General features: G+C 46.4%; 1 long non-coding RNA gene across 1 annotated transcript; it reads right to left on the bottom strand.

Moving 5' to 3' along the window:
- Positions 1-12,450: 12,450 nt before the first annotated feature.
- On the bottom strand, positions 12,451-18,940 carry LOC148108100 (uncharacterized). The gene is made up of 2 exons (XR_015721025.1): positions 18,017-18,940; positions 12,451-17,493 (listed from the first exon to the last, which is right to left on the bottom strand). It is a non-coding gene; the product is annotated as an uncharacterized LOC148108100 (long non-coding RNA).
- Between the last annotated feature and the right edge of the window lie 95 nt (positions 18,941-19,035).

The raw sequence follows: 19,035 nt of genomic DNA on the forward strand, positions 1-19,035 counted from the left end.
GTACTGACATGGTAGTGAGAAAGATTCATGGAGTTGGCGTTTTGATCTTTTTTAAAAAAGAAAATGAGCGGAGAATATAATATATGAAGACTCCTCACTTTTACTTGGGAGTATGCAAAGTTTCCAATTCACATCAAGAAACCAAATACCTTGAGGGAAAGATCTGTCTTGCAGCAGATCGTCTATGCCCTACGTCTTCCAAACACATGGCCGCGAGGGGCAGCTGGGTGGCTCAGTCGGTTAAGCCTCCGACTCTTGATCTCTCAGCTCAGGTCTTGATCTCAGTCAGGGTAGTAAAAAAATAAAATGGCCACTAAAATTATACTACCACTGCTAGAGTTGGTTAGTCAAAAAGTTCTTTGTTTTCCTTTTTCCCACTTGAAAGCTAGGAAAGTCTTCACAATTGCTGTTATCATCTGTTACCAATTATTACAGTGCTTATTTAGTAATTCTTTCTAGAAAAGTAGGCCCTGACACCTTTTTAATCTTGCACAAGATAATCTTAGAGGCTGTCAATATTTAAATTCACCCACTTGACTTTTGAGCATGTTTATTTTAATTTCTTCAGTCCATTTGTGCATCTATTTTAAGATGTTGTGTTGATAGATTTCATTCCCAGGTGAGCCAGAGAATTCTGTTTGTTCCCAGATCCTTTGAATTTGTACTGCTGAACACAAGGGAGACTTAAGAAGGCATAGGATCTAGGTAGATGGTACCCATCCACCTTCATCACCAGACTGACAACTCAGTCTCCTAAACTGAAGGGTCACTGGTGTCGTCTGTGTCAGTAGTAACACAGTGGTAACTTTACTGTAGTGCCCCTAAGCAGTCACTAACGACTACGTAACAGGCCACATCTGTGCGTCTCACCATTTTCTACTGAAACATCCCTGACAGGAATGGACAGTGAACTTGTACCCCAAAGGTCTGAGGTAGAGTGTAGAGCTGTTGGCTGGTCATCTAAGTTTTTTTAAATCTGTTTTTATCTCAAGAATTCACATAGGTTTTATATCCTACTGCCTAATATCGTTCTCCTAGTCAAGGTATATGCACCTGGAAGCTCTGTACTGTTGACCATGTGGCCGTGCCGGTTTCCTGCCTCCCTACAGCTACTAGAGATCTGCGCCCGTGTTGGGTGGTGCTGGCCGTGCTTCCTACCTGCAAAGTTCATGTGCTGGGAGATTCCACAGCAATCAGATGGTTTTTCCCAGCCACTGTCTGACCACTGCTCCTCTTCCTCTCCCCGTCCCCGACCCCAAAATTTCTCACCCAGAAGCAGTGATCCTATCTTACTGTTTTCCCCTTTTCTTTTGAGGTAATGTAAAAAGAAGTCTTCAGAAAGTTTTCTGATTCATAAATTTTCTATAGTTGCACTATTAATTTGTATTAATAATTTTTTTCTAGGAAAGGTCTTTCAAGTGTGTCAGGTGATTCTAAGAGAAGCATTTTAAAGAATCTTGAGTATCTGTTGGTACCACTTGCCTTAGTTGAAATGCCTCCAAGGTGATTGTTTAGTAGAGGGAAATTAATATCATTATCTTTAAGAAAAATTTGTTCAGATTTATGTGTTTAGTTACATTTACATGTTTACTGTAAAATTTGTTGATTTCAAGGTATTTTTGACCAATGCAGCAAACGTCTTTTTGTTGGAACCATGTCCTGAAGTTCCCATGCTCTTAAGAGAACAAGCTGATGCCTGTAAAGCTGTTTTGATTATTCGTAGGCGCATGATAATGGAGCTTACAATGAATAAAAAGACATGGTAAGTTTATTTCAAATTCATTAATTCTGTAAAACATGTTTCTGTTTTTCAACATAATAATTAGAACGTCAAAGCCTCCACTTACTGATGGCTTTACAAAGTGAACAGTAAGATGATAATCAATCTTCTGTAACAGTTTCTGTGAATTATGAAGAAGGTAAGTATCCAGCACTTTGATAGTTTATTTTTATTATTGGCTTTAAAAATGTTACTGAATGAAAAGTAGTCATATTACTTAATAGTAGATTTTTCCATTTTAAATTGTCATCAGACTGCTTTGTGGAAAAGCAATGCAACTGGTGTTTTCTATCCTTCTTCATAAGCCCAGGAGCGGTTGTTAATTGCTCTGAAATGCTGTTAACTGATTTTTATTGCTTCCAATTTGAAGCTTTGAATTCACTTTGGTAAACCAATTATCTGAAATGACAGACTGTCAGAATGACCGAATAATAGTACCGTCAAACATATAGTGGCGTCATGAAAATGTGCTTATGCGAAATGTTTTCGTTTTTCTCCTTTGTTTTTGTTTGGTGTCTCTGTGTTTATAATACCCCGAAAGTACACAGTGCTGTGGGTTTTTCCCACGCCCCCGTCCCATGATGAGCGCATCACTCCAGCTTAGGAGGTGCTTTCAGACGTTGTCAGCAACAGAGACCTCAGAGCCACTCTGTAACCCTCTTTCTTCATGCCCCTCAGTTCTAGTTGTAAAATGCCTCTCCAGCCCGTCCTTTACGTGTTCCTCCCACCCATCGCTGCCCTGGGGCGGCCTGGCTGGGTCAGCCCTGCTGTCAGTGGGCTTTGGCCTCTGTGCTCAGTGCTCAGGGCTGCTGCAAACCAGCTCTGGTGGCCACTTCCCTCCTGGAAGTCCTCAGTGGGGCCCCGTTACCACACCTGTGTTCTGGATGCTTTTTCTTTTCTTTTTTTTTTTTTTTAGTTTTAGTTTTATATATTTATTTAACACAGATAGAGACAGCCAGCGAGAGAGGGAACACAAGCAGGGGGAGTGGGAGAGGAAGAAGCAGGCTCACAATGGAGGAGCCCGATGCGGGGCTCGATCCCATAATGCTGGGATCACGCCCTGAGCTGAAGGCAGACGCCTAACCGCTGTGCCACCCAGGTGTCCCCTGGATGCTTTTTCTGGATGTCCTTGAGTCAGCACTAAAGGGAAAGCTCTGTGTGCACCTGGTGGACAGCATAGAAATGAGGCAGGACTGACCTGGCAGGGGCCCCTAGGGCTGTGGAGTCCAGCCTTTTCCTTTCTCCCATGAAGGGAGGGTGGGCCCAAAGGAATCCCATCAGGTAGCAAGTTCACTGGTACAGAAACCACAGGAATCAAAATGATTATTTTAGGATGTAAATTCCAGGGGCGCCTGGGCGGATCAGTCGTTGGGCATCTGCCTTCGGCTCAGGGCGTGATCCCGGTGTTCAGGGATCAAGCCCCGCATCAGGCTCCTCTGATGGGAGCCTGCTTCTTCCTCTTCCACTCCCCCTGCTTGTGTTCCCTCTCTCGCTGGCTGTCTCTCTCTCTGTCAAATAAATAAATAAAATCTTTAAAAAAAAAAAAAAAAGAAGTAGAATAGTTGTTGTACCGAGAGTTTTGTCTTCTCCCAAGTTACAGCCGGGACTAGCTGCAGACACCAGGGGATTTTGAACCAGTAGTTTTGTTCATGATAATAGCTGATTTCTCCGTAGCTCAGATCCTGATTACAGTTGATCAAATAAATTTTGAGACGCTAAAAGAAAATCAAGATCAAGTGCTTTTTATTTTAAAGTTCATTTTATTCCTAGTAATTTAAAATATTTTGTTAAAACTCATTCTTCTTCCAAATGAGGGTGATTCAGTTCTCTTGTTGGCTTGTTGGTTTTAGACACTCATGGTGGCGTGGATCCGAGCAAACCTGTGTGTGTACATTTCTCGAGAGCTCTGGGATGACTTCCTTGGTGTGCTGTCCTCCCTCACGGAATGGGAAGAACTCATAAACGAGTGGGCCAACGTCATGGACTCCTAGACAGCAGTGCTGGCGAGAACTGTTACGGAGTTGAGATGACAAACCTACCTCTAGACAAACTAAGTGAACAAAAGGAAAAGAAGCAGCGAGACAAAGGTACTTCTACTCTTACAGAGAAATACCAGATGTCTGAGATGGAGGCGGAGTGTGTCTATACATATAGGCAATTAATGCATGGAATTTTGGAATAAACCATACAGGCCGTGTCTTTTTAATGGTGGTGTCGGATGGTGTTTCATAGCACTCTGTCCTCGTAGTAAGGATGATGAATTTATGAAGGGGCTGTGGAGGAAGAAAGAAGATGAAGGGGAGTAGCAGTAGTAGCAACAGGAATAATAATAATGGCTCGTGCTTGTATGTATTCTCTCTCTTCGCCCTCTTGGTAACTTCTGAGTTACTATCCAGGTATCACAGACAGAAACTGAAGTACAGAGAGTCCGTGGTGATGGGCTCACTCAAGGTACCTAGCTGAGAAGTGGGAAAGCCAGAAATTGAAGCTGGGAAAGTCCAGCTCCGGGCACCACACTAGAAAGACGTATTCCAGTGCCTGCTTAGGCAAGGTAGAAAAATTCTGAGTGTTTCAGATGGGAGTCATTTTGGCTTTTTTTGTTTCTAGATAAAAGTTGTTTTGAGACCTCGAATCAGATCAAGGTGGAAAACATCCATGGTGGTTTCTACTGGGGACAACAATTTGTCTTCATTACTGTTTGAAGGCTGTGACACAGTCTTGGGATTAATTCCCTTGTACTCCAATTTATTGTGTAAAGATTTTGAGGCAGTTCATAGAAGTACCTATAATACAATAGATAAAATGGGTAAGGACACTGGGGCAAATTTAAAGGGAGCGGAGTTGCCGGAGTGGTTAAGATGCCAGAATGCATGCCAGAGAGCCCCCTATTCTTGCTAGGGAGGGAGAAGGGGAGCAAGCTTAGATGTGACTCTGATCTTCACAGGGTTACAGCAGAGGATCACAGATTACAAATGGGGAACATCGACAGCTTAGGTGATACATAGCTTTTCTTGGTCCTAAAACTTGGGAGGAGTTTCTTCTCCCAAGATGCATAAAGTATACATTGCTTGCTTTGGGTAGACTATAGCCTCAACAATAGCCTTATTATAGACTGTATCAGCTTTTCCTGTGTGACAGATCACCCCAAAACATAGTGACTTAAAGGAACAGCCAGTTGTTTAAATCATGATTTTATGAGTTGGCAGTTTGGGTTGGACACAGTTGGGAGTTCTGCTGGATTCCCTTCTGTGTTTGTAGTCAGCTAGGCTGTCAAATAATCAGCCAGGCAGCTCTAGGGTTGGCCAGCTGTCAGCTGGGGCAGTGATGGGGGGACTTGGCCACATACCTTTTATTGCCCAGCAGGCCAGCTCAGGCTTTTTTGGTGAGGTTTTAGGTTTCCAGGAGCAGCAACAGGGCAAGCCCAGATTTTCCAACGCATTTCAAATCTCTGCTTGCTCATTTTGCTAGCAAAGCAAGTCATGTGATGAAGCCCAGGGTCATTGTGGGAGAGGCCCACAGAGGATGTGGATGTGGGGAGGTGTGAACCAATTATGGTGATTACTTAACCATATAAACATGTCATTAATGGGACTGATTCTTATAATATCTTCGCTGCAGTCTGTGAGTGGCTGTATTTATTTATAGGAAGGTAAACAATCTGAAAAACAGTTTATGGAATGATACAGAATGAATTCAATTATGTAATTAATGCCTTTGGCAAATATTTCTGATTGATCTATCATCTTGCTTATGAGGAGATAATGCTAAGTGAAATAAGTCAAGCAGAGAAAGACAATTATCATATGATTTCTCTCATCTATGGAACATAAGAACTAGGATGATCAGTAGGGGAAGAAAGGGATAAAGAAAGGGGGGTGATCAGAAGGGGGAATGAAGCATGAGAGACTATGGACTCTGAGAAACAAACTGAGGGCTACAGAGGGGAGGGGAGTGGGGGAATGGGATGGGCTGGTGATGGGTAGTAAGGAGGGCACGTATTGCATGGTGCACTGGGTGTTATGCGCAACTAATGAATCATCGAACTTTGCATCAAACACCAGGGATGTGCTGTATGGTGACTAACATAATATATTTTTTTAAAAAATTTTTTAAATTAAAAATAAAAATAAATTCAAATGTTCATTATAAAAATACTTGCCTTCTAAGCACTGGATTTGTGGAAACAAAATATACTCTCAGGAACCTGGGTGTGAAAACCACCCATAGGTGGCAGCCACCAGCACATTACCTGTGCAGAAATCTCTGTCTTGGTCTCTTATCTCCTGTATTTCTCTTGGATCCTTGACCACTCATTTGAAATACTTGACCAGAGCTCTAGGAGAGGAAAGCAGAGAAGTGATACCTAATTTTGCAACAAGAGAAGCTGCCGATTATATACAGTTGGATTTATGAAATCTGCTGAGTAACACAGGCTATGCAATGAATGATAAGGAAGTCAGCCTTTAGATTATTTTTCTTTTCTTATCCTTTATCAGGCTGTGTTCTATTCTCCGAAAGGAGCCACCGTGGGGAGATCCTGTTCTCTCAGCTGGCGGAGCCACCCGGATGTGGCCGAGCCAGTGCGATCGAGGAGCGCCACCACATCTGGGGCACGGGGAGCTGAGAAAGCAAGAAATATTGTTCGCCAGGATACAACTGGTAAACGTTTATTTAAGTGCTTCTGTGAGGTCCAGTTGCTATCTAAGATGGATTTATAGGAATAAAATGTTTTAAAAGCTTTAAAATTCGACTCAGAACATAAATACATGGCCTTTTATTAAGTAGGATGTTTCCGTATCTTTTAATTGTCTCTTCTGTTCTCTTCAAATCTGTTTTTGATACTTATTTCTGAATCATTCATTGTGAAAAAGAACTTGAGCTGTCACTACTGAGTGAGATATATGTTCAAAAGAGAGAAAATAGATATTTTGTTAGAAGCCTAAAACAAATAGATTCTCAGTAATCGCACAGCTGCATCATGTTGTTGAGCAGCGTGAATCTTAGTGTGGCGCTGTTCCAACACAGAAAAAGAGAATAATGCACATAGTTTGCAGGACTGGAGGGGGATATTGAAGTGCCTTGCTTCTGTTGGGAAGTGGAGCTTTACATGCCTGGGGCTGTTGTCCTTCTACCCTGTTCCCTCAGTGAAAAACAATGGAATGAAATCCACGGTCTCCACCCAGGCTCAGGCCAGATTCTCAGCTCCCTGAGGTCCAGCTCTGACCTGTGACCCCTACGTAGGACATAAGTCTTGCATGGGAAATGGCTGGGTGAACCAAGGTCCGCCTGTTCTCTAGGAGCTGTTCAAGAAGCTGCTGCCCCATTAGTGCCTGGGCTCCATCTGGTCCAAGCGCAACAAGCCTGGCAGTGAGCACCTGGCACCCACAGTCCGGGCCACTGTCGCCCAGTTCAACGGTGTGGCCAAGTATGTCATCACCACCTGCCTTGGCAACCCAAGCATGACAGCCCGGGATAGGGCCATGGTGGTGGAGCACTGGATCAAGGTGGCCAAGGTATGCAATGGGAAGCCCAGCCGAGGTGCTCTCCTGAGTCTCGGGCACTGCTCTTCCCTTGATCAGGTCTCAGGGTGGAAGGCCCTGGTCTTTGCCCTAGGACTGTGCAGTCCCTAGGCTCTTTGGTCCAGGGGCATGCTGACCTCCCCTTGCGTGGCCCTATGCTGGGATGCTCCGTTTCTGCCTGGCTCCTTCCTTGGAGTGAGGTAAAATCCTCCTCCTCCTCTGGGCCTCACGTGTGCCCTTCGGCAGGTCCCTGGACAGCGGCTTCCTCCAGCAGGAGCGCCTTCCCCTGAGGGGGACTGAAGCTTGAGAGCCAATCAGGTGCTGGCTCCCCAAGTGACATCCCATTCTCTTCCCTCCCCAGGCCTGTCAAGCCCTGAGGAACTACTCGTCCTTACATGCCATCCTCTCGGCTCTGCAGAGTGTCTCCATTCACCGCCTCGAGAACACGTGGGGGAAGGTTTCCAGGTGAGTAGGCCTCTCTCCATGGAGGGACCAGGATGGATGAGGGAGCTCCCAGAGGCTTGTCCTCTTCCCCCTCAGGCAGCTTGGACCTTCTGGGAGGCGGCAAACCCCGACCACAAGACCTGGGCTGGTGGGTGCGTCTCTCAGCCTTCCTGGTGAAGAGGCCACCATGCCTCCCGCTTTAGAAATCAGTTTTGCCAAATGTCCCACACGGGGCTGAGCTGCATTAAATCTCTTCACGTGTTTCCTTGACAGCCACTAAGCTCTCTGCCCATTTGAACCCCAAATTGACCCAAACAGTGTTTCTCAATGAATATGGGAAGGGAGGCCCAGGACGAGCCACATGAGAGCTCCCTCCCATGTCCTACAAAGACCTTAGTGCTCAGAGGATCCCAGAAGAAACCCTCAACCAGGCAGGTTGACACTTTGGGGTTCTCAAAGAAAAGGCACTCTCACTCAACCCTGCCACATTATTCGTCCATTGATCCTGCCTCCCTTGCCTCTGTTCAAGAAGCCATTGAGGATCTTTCAAAAGCTGTGCAGCAAGGACACCGCACAGGGCAGGAACCTGCTCATCAAGGTAGCCTGGAAGGTGGAGGTCTGGAAAGAGAGGAGGGGTGGGAGGGAACAGGGTCCTGCGAGGATGAAGTCGGGAATGGTCTGAAGCATTCCTTGGGGAGGGGAAGCCTTTGGCATGAATGTGGTGACAGCCTAGGTGAGGATGCTGTTGGCGGTGAGGGGGCAAGCAGGTGGTGTCCAAGCAGACTCCCTAGCCTTGACACCGTCTCTCTTAGTGTCGACAGCTGCTCCACATGGTCACCTGGGGTGGGCCAGGAGGCTGGAGCTTTTTCAGGGGAGGGTCCTTGTGGGCAACAGAGAACAGTGACTCATCCCACTCTCCCCCTTAGGACACAGGGTGTCGTGCCCTTCCTTGGCACTTTCCTCACCAAGTTGCTGATGTTGGATACCGCAGTGGAGGTCTATCTGGAGGTGGGTGAGCCTGAAGATTGTGGGGGATGGACCAGAATCTGGACCTTTGGGAATAGAGCACCCCTGTAATGAGCCCTGAGCTCTCAGGACTCGGCAAACCTACCCTGATGACAGCCTCAGAGCTGCGCCTGTGAGGCCGGGGTCTCTTGCCCATCTCAGCAATGAGTGAGGCGAGACTGCAGTAAGGACATGGCTCCCGGTGCCGAAGACTGGTGAAGCAGCAGAGCTTCCTGAAGGCAAAGCTGCATGAGGTCTGTCTGAGTGGACCTCAGCCTCCCCCGGTGAGTTTGCTCGTGGGGGGAGAATGAAGTCAGGACCCTCCACGTCAGCAAGCACCTCCGTAGCCGCAGCAGCCCCTTCCTGCCTGAGGCTTCGGCCTCCCCTACTGTCTTCTGAGAGGGTGGTGCTGCAGGGTCCCGACCTGTAGCCAGTCCATCTGCCCCATGTCCTCCTTTCTCTGGACCCCAGAGCCTGGCCTAGATCCCAGGCCCGCTATCTGTGTATGCACAGCCCCTCACGGGTCCTGGCCATGGTGCAGCATGAGAAGGGATGGGAATCAAGTGCTCCTAAGAACCAGGGGCCTCATTCTGATGGACTTTGTCTGCATTCCAGGAGAATGAGATCAACCACCACAAAAGAAATAAGGTGAGCATATGTGGCGCTTCCCGCAGGGAAGGGTAGGGAGTGGGCCTCAGAGATGTCCCTGGGAAGAACATTGCTTGGCTCCATGCCCTCCACCTCACATTTCCTGGGATCCCTTGAGAAGAAAGCAGTGCAAGTCCCATCCCGTTAGGAGATGGGGACAGAGCATGGCATCCAGGAGGACTTCCCGGAGGAGGGGCTACTGATACTCACCTCTGAGAACAGGTGGAGACCGGATGAATCTGCAGGGAGGAGGATGGCCATGTGTGCCAGGACGGGGGACGGGTCCCCGGTCCCGCTGCTCAACCCTCACCAGACCCTGCAGCTCCCTGCCCCCCCAGGCTCCCTATACATCCTGTGCTTCTCTCTCTGCTCAGGAATATCAAGTCATGACGGACATCATGCTGCTCCAGGTGGCTGCCGAGAATTACACCCTAGAGCCCGAGGATCCTTTTTGGGCCTGGTTCCAGGCTATGGAGCCGCTCAGCGAGGCTGAGAGGTGAGGCCCATCAGGAGCTGGGTCGGTGAGGTTCGGGGTGGACTCTTTCTGCTGGCCACTCCTGGGATCCTCCTTCCCTGGGCAGCCTCAGGCCTTGTTGCCGGGGCGCCAGACTCCAGCTGTGGGCAAACACTGGCAGGGACTCTTGAATGGAAGCTCCTGGGCAACTCACAGGTGTCCCTCTGTCCTTAGCTACACCCTGTCCTGCCAGCTGGAGCCCCGGTCCTAGCTGGTCAGCAGCACTCAAGAAGGAGAAGAACTGGCCGCAGTCAACCTCAGGGCTGAGCAAGTGTCCAGTGGCCCTGCAGGGATTCCTCAGCAGCTGCATCCTTGCGCCCATTTTCTCCACACCCCTTCCCCCCATCTATTTCCTTATGTAGGGGGCACCATTTAGTTGTTTTAAACAGTCCCGTGATAGATTTGCATGTTAGGAGAGTAAAGCCCTTGTTTTGTTTTAGAGCACAGGTGTGTGGTTTGGGTCTTTTACTTCCTACAGTAATGGAAAACTTGCACAGACTCTCATATTCGTTCCTGACCTAGGAAATCTCCCAGAGTCATCAGCTACTGTATGTGGGAGGAAGGAGAAGTGCCAGCCTTTCTCCCTAGCCACTGGAGGGCACCCCCAAATCCCCCTTACTCAGAGCACGCGTCCATTTCAGTCAGTGAATTTGGGTAAACAGCAGAGACAGCTCCTCAGAACTCCTGAGATTTAGAGGTTGCAGGGACTTTCCCAGGAATAGCAACAACCACTGAAAGTGGGAGTCTTTAAGACTTGTACGCCCCAGAACTCCTTCCTGCCCCAGGACTGGGGTTGCCTTTCTCCGCTCTAAGGCCAGGAAGACTGTGTCCTGCTTCTTCCGTTGAGATGCTTTTTTGGTTTTGTGTTTGGTTTTGTATTGCCCCCGTATTTGGAACTTGTCGTATTGTAGTTCAATCTCTGGAACTGCATCAGCACCTAGTGGGGAAAAACACGGAAGGAGATCAAATCCTGCGTGTGAAGGGGACAAAGCCAGAGGAAGATAATTTGCAGATGGACTCAGGGCAGGCAGGGCTTTCCAGCCTCAGTCTCCCCGTTGGCCGTTTACCAAGTTGGAATCTTTCTGGGATTCTTGTCAGTGATCTCTGGATACCCTTTCCTGCTTGTTTTGTGTGTTGGGAAAAGATGGGAGGGGTACCTTAAAGGGCACACCTGAGCCTGGTTCCATGAACATCTATGCTGACCTAGGAGCCAGGATTTCCAGCCTTCGTGCATCTCCTTATGCGGTTCTTCTGAAGCAGCAGTTCCCTCCAGGCCCCAGGCTCTGGGTCAGATGCACAATAGCTACTGTTCCCTGGCTGGCATCTGATGGATCAGGGACGGGCTCTTTCTTGCCAGGATAAGGGGCCATATCCTTGACCAGAGAAACCCCACACTCTCCTTGCTGTCCGTCATGACTTTTAGGTCCATGTTTTCTGAAGTCCATCATCTCTATTTCTTTTATAATAATTTTTTTTTATTATGTTAGTCAGCATACAGTACTTCCCTAGTTTTTGATGTAAAGTTCCATGACTCATTACTTGCGTCTAACACCCAGTGCACCATGCAATAGGTGCCCTCCTTAATACCCAACACCAGCCTATCCCAATCCCCCACTCCCCTCCTCTCTGAAGCCCTCAGTTTGTTTCCCAGTGTCCATAGTCTCTTGTGGTTCATTCCCCCTTCTGTTTACCTCCCCCTTTCTTCTTCCCTTTCTTCTCCTACTGATCTTCCTACTTCGTATGTTCCATAAATGAGTGAAACCATATGATAATTTTCCTTCTCTGTTTGACTTGACTTAGCATTATCTCCTCCAGTCCCTTCTATGTTGCAGCAAAAGTTGAGAAATCGTTCTTTTTGATGGCTGAGTAATATTCCATTGTCACTAATATTCAACAGTTTACACACTCAGTCTCAGTTTGCACACTTACACTGACTTGTCCGAAATTAGGTACTCAGCCTGAGCCCCCAGACCTACTGGGTCCCCTGCACATTGAAAGTGAGCAGATGAGAAGCATCTCGCATGCAACTGGTTGCCAAAACAAAGCAGGGGTACGAATACTTCTATCAGACAAAACAGAATATAAAAAATAAAAGAGTAGTGGGTCACAAAGAAGGACACTGTGTCCCAATCATGGAGACAATGCAACAAGAAGATAGAACAATTTTAAATTTTTAGACACCCAGCATAGGAGGACCCAAATACATAAAACAGTTAATAACAAAAAGCAGGCAACTAATTGACTGTAATACAATACAGTAGGGGATCTAACACCCCCCTTCTATTAATGGACACATGATCCAAACTGAAAATCAACAAGGAAACAGTGGCTTTGGGTGATGCACTGGTTTTAACAGACGCATGCAGAACATTCCATCCTCCAACAGCACATACTCATTCCTTTCGATTGCACATGGAACGTCCTCCAGAGCAGATCACATATTAGGCTACCGAACAAGTCTCTACTAATTCAAAAAGATGGAAGTCATGGCATACATCTTTTCTGACCACAATGGTATGGACTAGAAATCAACCACCAGAGAAAAACCTGGAAAGACCATGAACACAAGGAGGTGAAAGAACACGCTCCCGAGAAATGAGTGGGTCAACCAGGAATTCAAAATAGGAAAAAAAATTACATGGAATCCAAGAACAATGACAAGACAAGCGTCCCAAAACTTTGGGATACAACAAAAGTGAATCTTAGAGGACCAGTTACAGCAATACAGGCCAGCTCCAAAAGCAAGAACAATCTCCCATCCCATCACCTGACACAAAGGGATCTAGCATAAGAACAGCAGAGAGCTCTAGAGCAGGGGATCAGCCTTGGCGCGTTGGAGCTCTTGCTGTTGGGCCCATGCATAGCTTCCGTCCTTGCTCAATTTCCCAGCAGGTATGGTGTTCTTTCCTTTCCTGCACAACAACTCCCACCATGTCCACCGGGGAATCAACCCTTTATGGAATTCTAGAATGCTAGAAACTGCCAAAAAGGCCCAGGAAACAACCATGCCTTCCCCATTTGGTATATCAAGGTGCCGATTAGCTTTCTCTTTGGGGAACATTCAACAGTGGTTTTTTGAGACATCGTCTTAGGCCCGGATCCCCTGGGGATCTCGTGAAAATACAGATTCTGATTCAGTAACACTGGGAGCGACCTGAGACTCTGCATTTCCAACACGCCCTCTGCGGATGCTGAGGCCACTTGTCCACGGACCACCCTGACAAACAGCGCCAGCAGGCCATTTGACCAAAATTATCTGTTTCACCACTGAAAACAGAATTTTCAGCAACAGTTTGGCCGCAACGAGGAGGTCTTTTTATTGCCGGGAAGATAAACAGCCAGGGCAGGGCTTTGTCCACACCTGCAGGCCTCTCCTCTTCTTCTCTTCCAGGGCATATGGAGGCAGGATGGAAGGAGGTCAATAGTTTAGGAGCTTCTTTAGGTAAGTGGGTTTTCTTTCCTGTGCCCTCCTGTATCTCTGCGATGTGTGCAGAGCACAAAGTCCTTCCAAGAGGGATGGCCGAGGCTGAAAGGGGGTAAGGTGGGAGCCTGAGCTCCTGAGTCAGCCCTGGCACGTGGGCAGAGGCAGGTGCTAGGGGCCACTCTGTGTGTGGTGCACGGGCTCCCTCGCAAGTCCCCATGAACGGGCCAGAGGAGCTTCAGAGAGGACGGGCAGAAGACCCAATATTGCTCCAGGCGACAGAGGAGGGAAAAGACTGAGGTTGGTTCATGGCTGAATGGGCTTGGATGTGGCTGCAGGATGGAAAGTGGCTGCAGATATACTACAGCCCCGTTCAGGGTAGTCTTGATAGAATGCAGCGATGGGAAATTCTTTCGAGCATTTCAAAATTCTTTCAATTCTTTCAGGTGGTATGGAAAGAAAAGCAGCCTGAGGAAAGAATATACATTGGCTCGTGGCAGTGGTAGATGATTTGGCTCGTTGGTCAGGGACTGGGAGGAAGAAGATTTATGACAATTAGTCGTGGGGAACAGACATGTAGGTGGACCCATGGGAGTGGGCACCAGGTATGATGATCTTTGCATCACACATTGACATCCACCCAAGTGCATTCAACCTGGAAAAGGCACTAAGCAGCCGAGTACATCCTGGCCACTTGATATCCATTCTAGCCTCTCACATTGCCCATCCCAGTGCTAGCATAACGGGCTCAGGAATGGACATGGTGACAAGGATGGAAGGCAGGGCCCCAAGACCTTCCCATTTCTTCTTTCAGCAACTATGCTCTGAGCGCTCAGCCTGTGCCAGGTGAGTTGGTGCGCCCCAGTGCAGTCTGCAAATGGCCAAGTTGTTTCTGCTGTTCTGATGGAGAACACCTTGAAAGCAAGATGTGTGAAAGAACAGAGCAGATATTATACTCCAGTTACCAGCACAGTGTAGTAGGGAGGGCTAGGGAGTCACAGGAGAGGAGGGTCTGGAAGGCCTCCACATGGTGACATCTGCTGGTAGCAGATTGACAAGAGGGAGCAAGAGCTGCACACCTCTGGGAACAGTGTGTCAGGGAGAGGGCACCACTGGGGCCAAATCTCTCAGACAGAAACTAGTTTGACCAGAGAAGATTCGGAAAGTGGCCAGAGTGGCTGGTGGAGGCTGGGAGGTGAGAACAAGAGATGGCAGTGGATGGGAGGGCCAGGTTACCTGAGTTAGCTATCTGTTTGTCTCTGAGAACACTACTAGAAAGCTTAGCACTTCTGAAGCGTGATATTTCCTAGCTCCCAATTCGGGGGGGCCTGGAATCTCCACACAGTTGAGACTGGGTGTTTCTGCCCCCAGGTCTCTGTGTGATGCAGTCTGCGCCTCACCCGAGGCCCAACTGTGGTAAGATTTGCTCCCAAGTCACTGATGTGACTAATGTCAGGATTTAGCTCAGACTCAACAAAGTGGGTTTAAGCGAAATCCTGAATTTGAGTTCTTTTCTGCCTATTAGCCTGGGCACTCCCTAGGTTTCTTCCTCTGTGGGCCTCTATGTAGGGCAGTTCTAAACACCAGTGCTTGCTTCCCCAGTGCAGGGATACAGGAAAGAAAGGAAGGGAACAGAAGAGAGTAACAGGAAAGTGACAATGTTTTGTCATATTCTCTTGGTCAGAAACCTATTAGCAACCAGGCAGTGGATAGACAGGGAGGTATATAGCACGGGTGGGGATCCCTGGGAGCCACTGTGGAGTCAACGTGGTGGTATAGTCAGCACATTTCATCCAGACCATGAAATGGAGGTAAGCTTTAAAGTCGATGTGTGTTATGTTAACATGGGTTTGACTCCTGTGTGGCACTTAAGAGACAAAAAGAAAGAACAAAGAGAAAACAAACAAAAAACCAGTCTCAAATGTAGAGCACAGACTGGGGATGGCCAGGTGGGGGGATGGGTGAAATAGATCATGGGGATTAAGAGTACACTTATGGTGCTGAGCACTGTGTAATGTACAGAACTATTGAGTCCCTGCTGTTCACCTGAAAGGAATATAACACTGTCTGTCAATTATAGTGTAGTTTCAAAACTTAAGAAAAATCGGTCCTATGAGATCTAAGCTTAGAATACGCAGAGTTTCCTCATGAGGTCTCATCGGGCTGAACGTCAATCCACACGAAAGGTAAATGAAAATGTCCAAAGACAAAAGTACAGTCTGTTTATATGGAAAGGCCAGGGCCCACCTCTGTGTTCACATAAAAGGTAACGTCCTATGCTACTGGCAGTTGGAGCAGAGTTTCACTCGAGTCCTATTGGAGCGATGCTCCTCTGGTGTTCTCATTCTACTTGGTTGTGTGTCTTTACGAAGTAATTGAAATAACGATTCCTAACCTTTGTCTCGTGGATGAAGCAATATTCGACTCTTGGTAGCCATCGAAAGTTTGGAGCGGGAACAACTTTCGGAAAATATTTAGCATTCGTATCTCTCATCGTGTTACAGATAAGGAAGCTGAAGCCCAACAAGGGCACCCGGGGAACAATAACACAGAGGAGGTTCTCCTGACACCTGGTTCAGGGTCCTAACTCATTGAGGAAGTGTGAAGAACGCCCAACCCTCCAGGGTCAATGGACATATCATTTGAACGTGTCATTTTTAAAGAAAAGTGAAATGCGGTCAAACATGGAAAGACAGAAAATAACATCCTTTTAAAGAAAATCCACTATGATCCTCTACACTGTTTCTTACGTTCCACATATGAGTGAAAACTGATGATAATCATAGGGGAAAGGAGGGAAAACTGACCGGGAAGCCATCAGAGACGGAGCAAAACCATGAGGGGCTCTTAAGCACAGAGAACAACTGAGGGTGGCTGGAGGGGAGTTGGGTGGGGGGATGGGGCAACTGGGTGAGGAGCATAAAGGAGGGCACGTGATGTGATGAGCACTGAGTGGTATATGCAACTGATGAGTTATTCAACACTACATCTGAAATAAGGATGGACTGTATGTCGGCTAATCGAATTTCAATAAAAAAATAACAGAAATCCAAGGTTCTGTGTTTTCTTGTTTTCAATACGAAAAATACCGGATGATTTCTTTTCTTCCCACAAGCAATGAAGGGAGCTAGCCTATTCAAGGTGAGGCAGTTTTCAGGGCATGCTGCCTTTTTCATTTCAGCCCTAAAGAGACTTTCAAACATGCTTTCAGTTCCAGGCCTCTTGCCCTTCGAGTCCATTCTGAGCACCCTTGACAGGGTGGCAAAAACTTTGTCTCTTCAAGGTGGGTCACCTCAAGCAGGTAACATCTGTACTTGCCACAGAGTTACTACAGGTGTGCACCCTCCATCACTTACAAGTGCCTCTCGACAAGATTTCCTCACAGGCGGCATGAATACTGGTGGCTGATGGTTTTCTCTTTGATGACATTGATCCCATTTTTTCACTTGCACGATGACTGGGAGTCGGCTCTCGGTCTCATTCCTGGTGGTGATACAGCTCTCCAGCTCCCCCTCAAACATGTCCATCTCCTCTCTCCCAGAGAGGAACCTGCAGAACTTAGGGACCATGAACTGGGAACACAGAGCAAACATATAAAAGTCTTGCCTGACTTCAGCTCAGCATAGGAGGGACATACTGTTCCCCTTTGGTTTGACCCCAGTGTAATTTAGTACTCTAACCTTCTTTGCCATTGACTCCAGACAGTGGCTCACCAAGACGGGAGGGATACGGAGTTCCTTGCAGACACGCCCACACACCACGTTCATCACCTTCTAGCATGTAAGACTATGTCCCTCATCTGATTAAGAAACTCTTCAAACGTTAATGGATCAGAGTGCAATGAAAGTCTAACTTGGAAGAAGGGCTGAGCTCGGGGATCCGTCCAGTCATATGTCTCACTGCTCCCATCATCCACGTAGGTGCTGCACAAAATGGACAAGGTCCCATTTCCAGTACACAGCTCATGCTGGCCCATCATACATATTCCTATCCTCTTGCGATCACATAGCGTCATGACCCCATCATCATGCCCGTGCTTCTCCAGTTCATGCTGCTCTCTTACTCCACTAATGAACCTTTTTCATCTCGGAAGTGCAGTCCAATAATATTCATTTTCATAGCTTCACAAAATAGGATTTGGCCATGCTTTAATGGATATGACCTGCAAGGCACAGGATAGAAAAGAAAAATAAATTCACGTACAGGACATTCAGAATACTTACAATCTTTGTGACGTTAAAGACATTAGCAATGAAGTAAAAACACAATCCACAAGATGGGAGACCATATTTGCAAACTGTCTATCTGGCAGGGGCTCAATATCCAGAATGAATAGAGATCACATGAACTCAACAACAGACAACAAAATGAATGCAATGCGTGAATGTGCAAATTGGGAATAGGCATATCCTCAAAGATGTGCACGTGAAAAGAAATTTGAAAAGATACATCACTAATGTTAAGGGAAATGCAAATTATAAAAAGCAATGAGATACCATTTTACATCCTTTAAGATGACTCTTCCAAAAAAAAAAAAAAAAAGCAATCAGAAGGGAAAAAAAGAGCAAGTGTTGGCCAAGATGTTGAGAAGATGGAAGCCTTATTCAGTGTGTGTGGTAGGAATGTTTAACAGCATAGTTGTGAAATCAGTATGGTAGTTTCAAAAAAATTAAAATTAGACTTACTATGTGTTCCAGTAACTCCACTTCTGGGGTGTATACCCAAATTAATTGACAGCATGGTCTTGAAGACATATCTGAACACACATTTTCATGGCATCATTATTCATAATAGCTAACCCATGAAAGCAATCCAAGTATCTGTCGAGGGAGGAACAGATGTTGTATGTACACATATTGGAATAGCATTCATTCTTCAAAGTGGAAGAAGACATTGACATTTGCCACAACATGGGTGAAGCTTGAGGATATTATGCTAAGTAGATGAGTATTCATGAAAATACACACTTTGACTTCACTCTTAGGACCTACCTAGAGTAAATTGCCAAAGACAGTAGAATGGTGTTGCCAAGGGCTGGAAGTAGGCGGTCATCGGAAGTTTCTGATTCATGGTATAGAGTTTGAATTTTACAAGATACAATGAGATGTGAAGCTGGGTTACAGGGAGGTTGTTCAAACATATTAATGCATGGAATAGACTTAGAATGTACTCCATGAACTTAATGGACTTAACGACATGAAAATAAATGTAAACTGCAAATACGGAGAAACGAACTCGGGACAGTTTCATCTAGCCATTTATATCCTTTCGTTTAGGTCCCATCTCAGACATTTTGCTTCAGCCATTTTCCATGAGGCGACTTTGATCAAACAAAATGTTCTCATTCTGTGCCCACTTGGAAGCTTACAATCAGAATTTTCCAAAACATGAACAGTTTTTTCAAAAGTTACTATCTGAGGTAACTTATTAAGACTTTCTATTCTTTGACAAATTGTTAAATGGAACAAAATTTTAAAATTCTATTTCATCTGCTTTAATTTTAATTCACTGATTTTTAATTTCAGAATCGACTTTCTATGCCAATGGCTTGAAGTTTTTAACCCCTAGGATAACCTACTGGCTTTCGGTTCTGCTGTTTTCAGTTTTGTTTACGTGATGTTCTTTTTACCATGTCCAATTTCCTGATGCTCTCTATGAATATGAAAATATTTTTTTGCTCCAGTTGTTTTGATACATTTGACAT

Source organism: Ursus americanus, chromosome 22, assembly GCF_024610735.1.
Source record: "Ursus americanus isolate L20-20 chromosome 22, mUrsAme1.1.p, whole genome shotgun sequence".
NCBI classification, from domain to species: Eukaryota; Metazoa; Chordata; class Mammalia; order Carnivora; family Ursidae; genus Ursus; species Ursus americanus.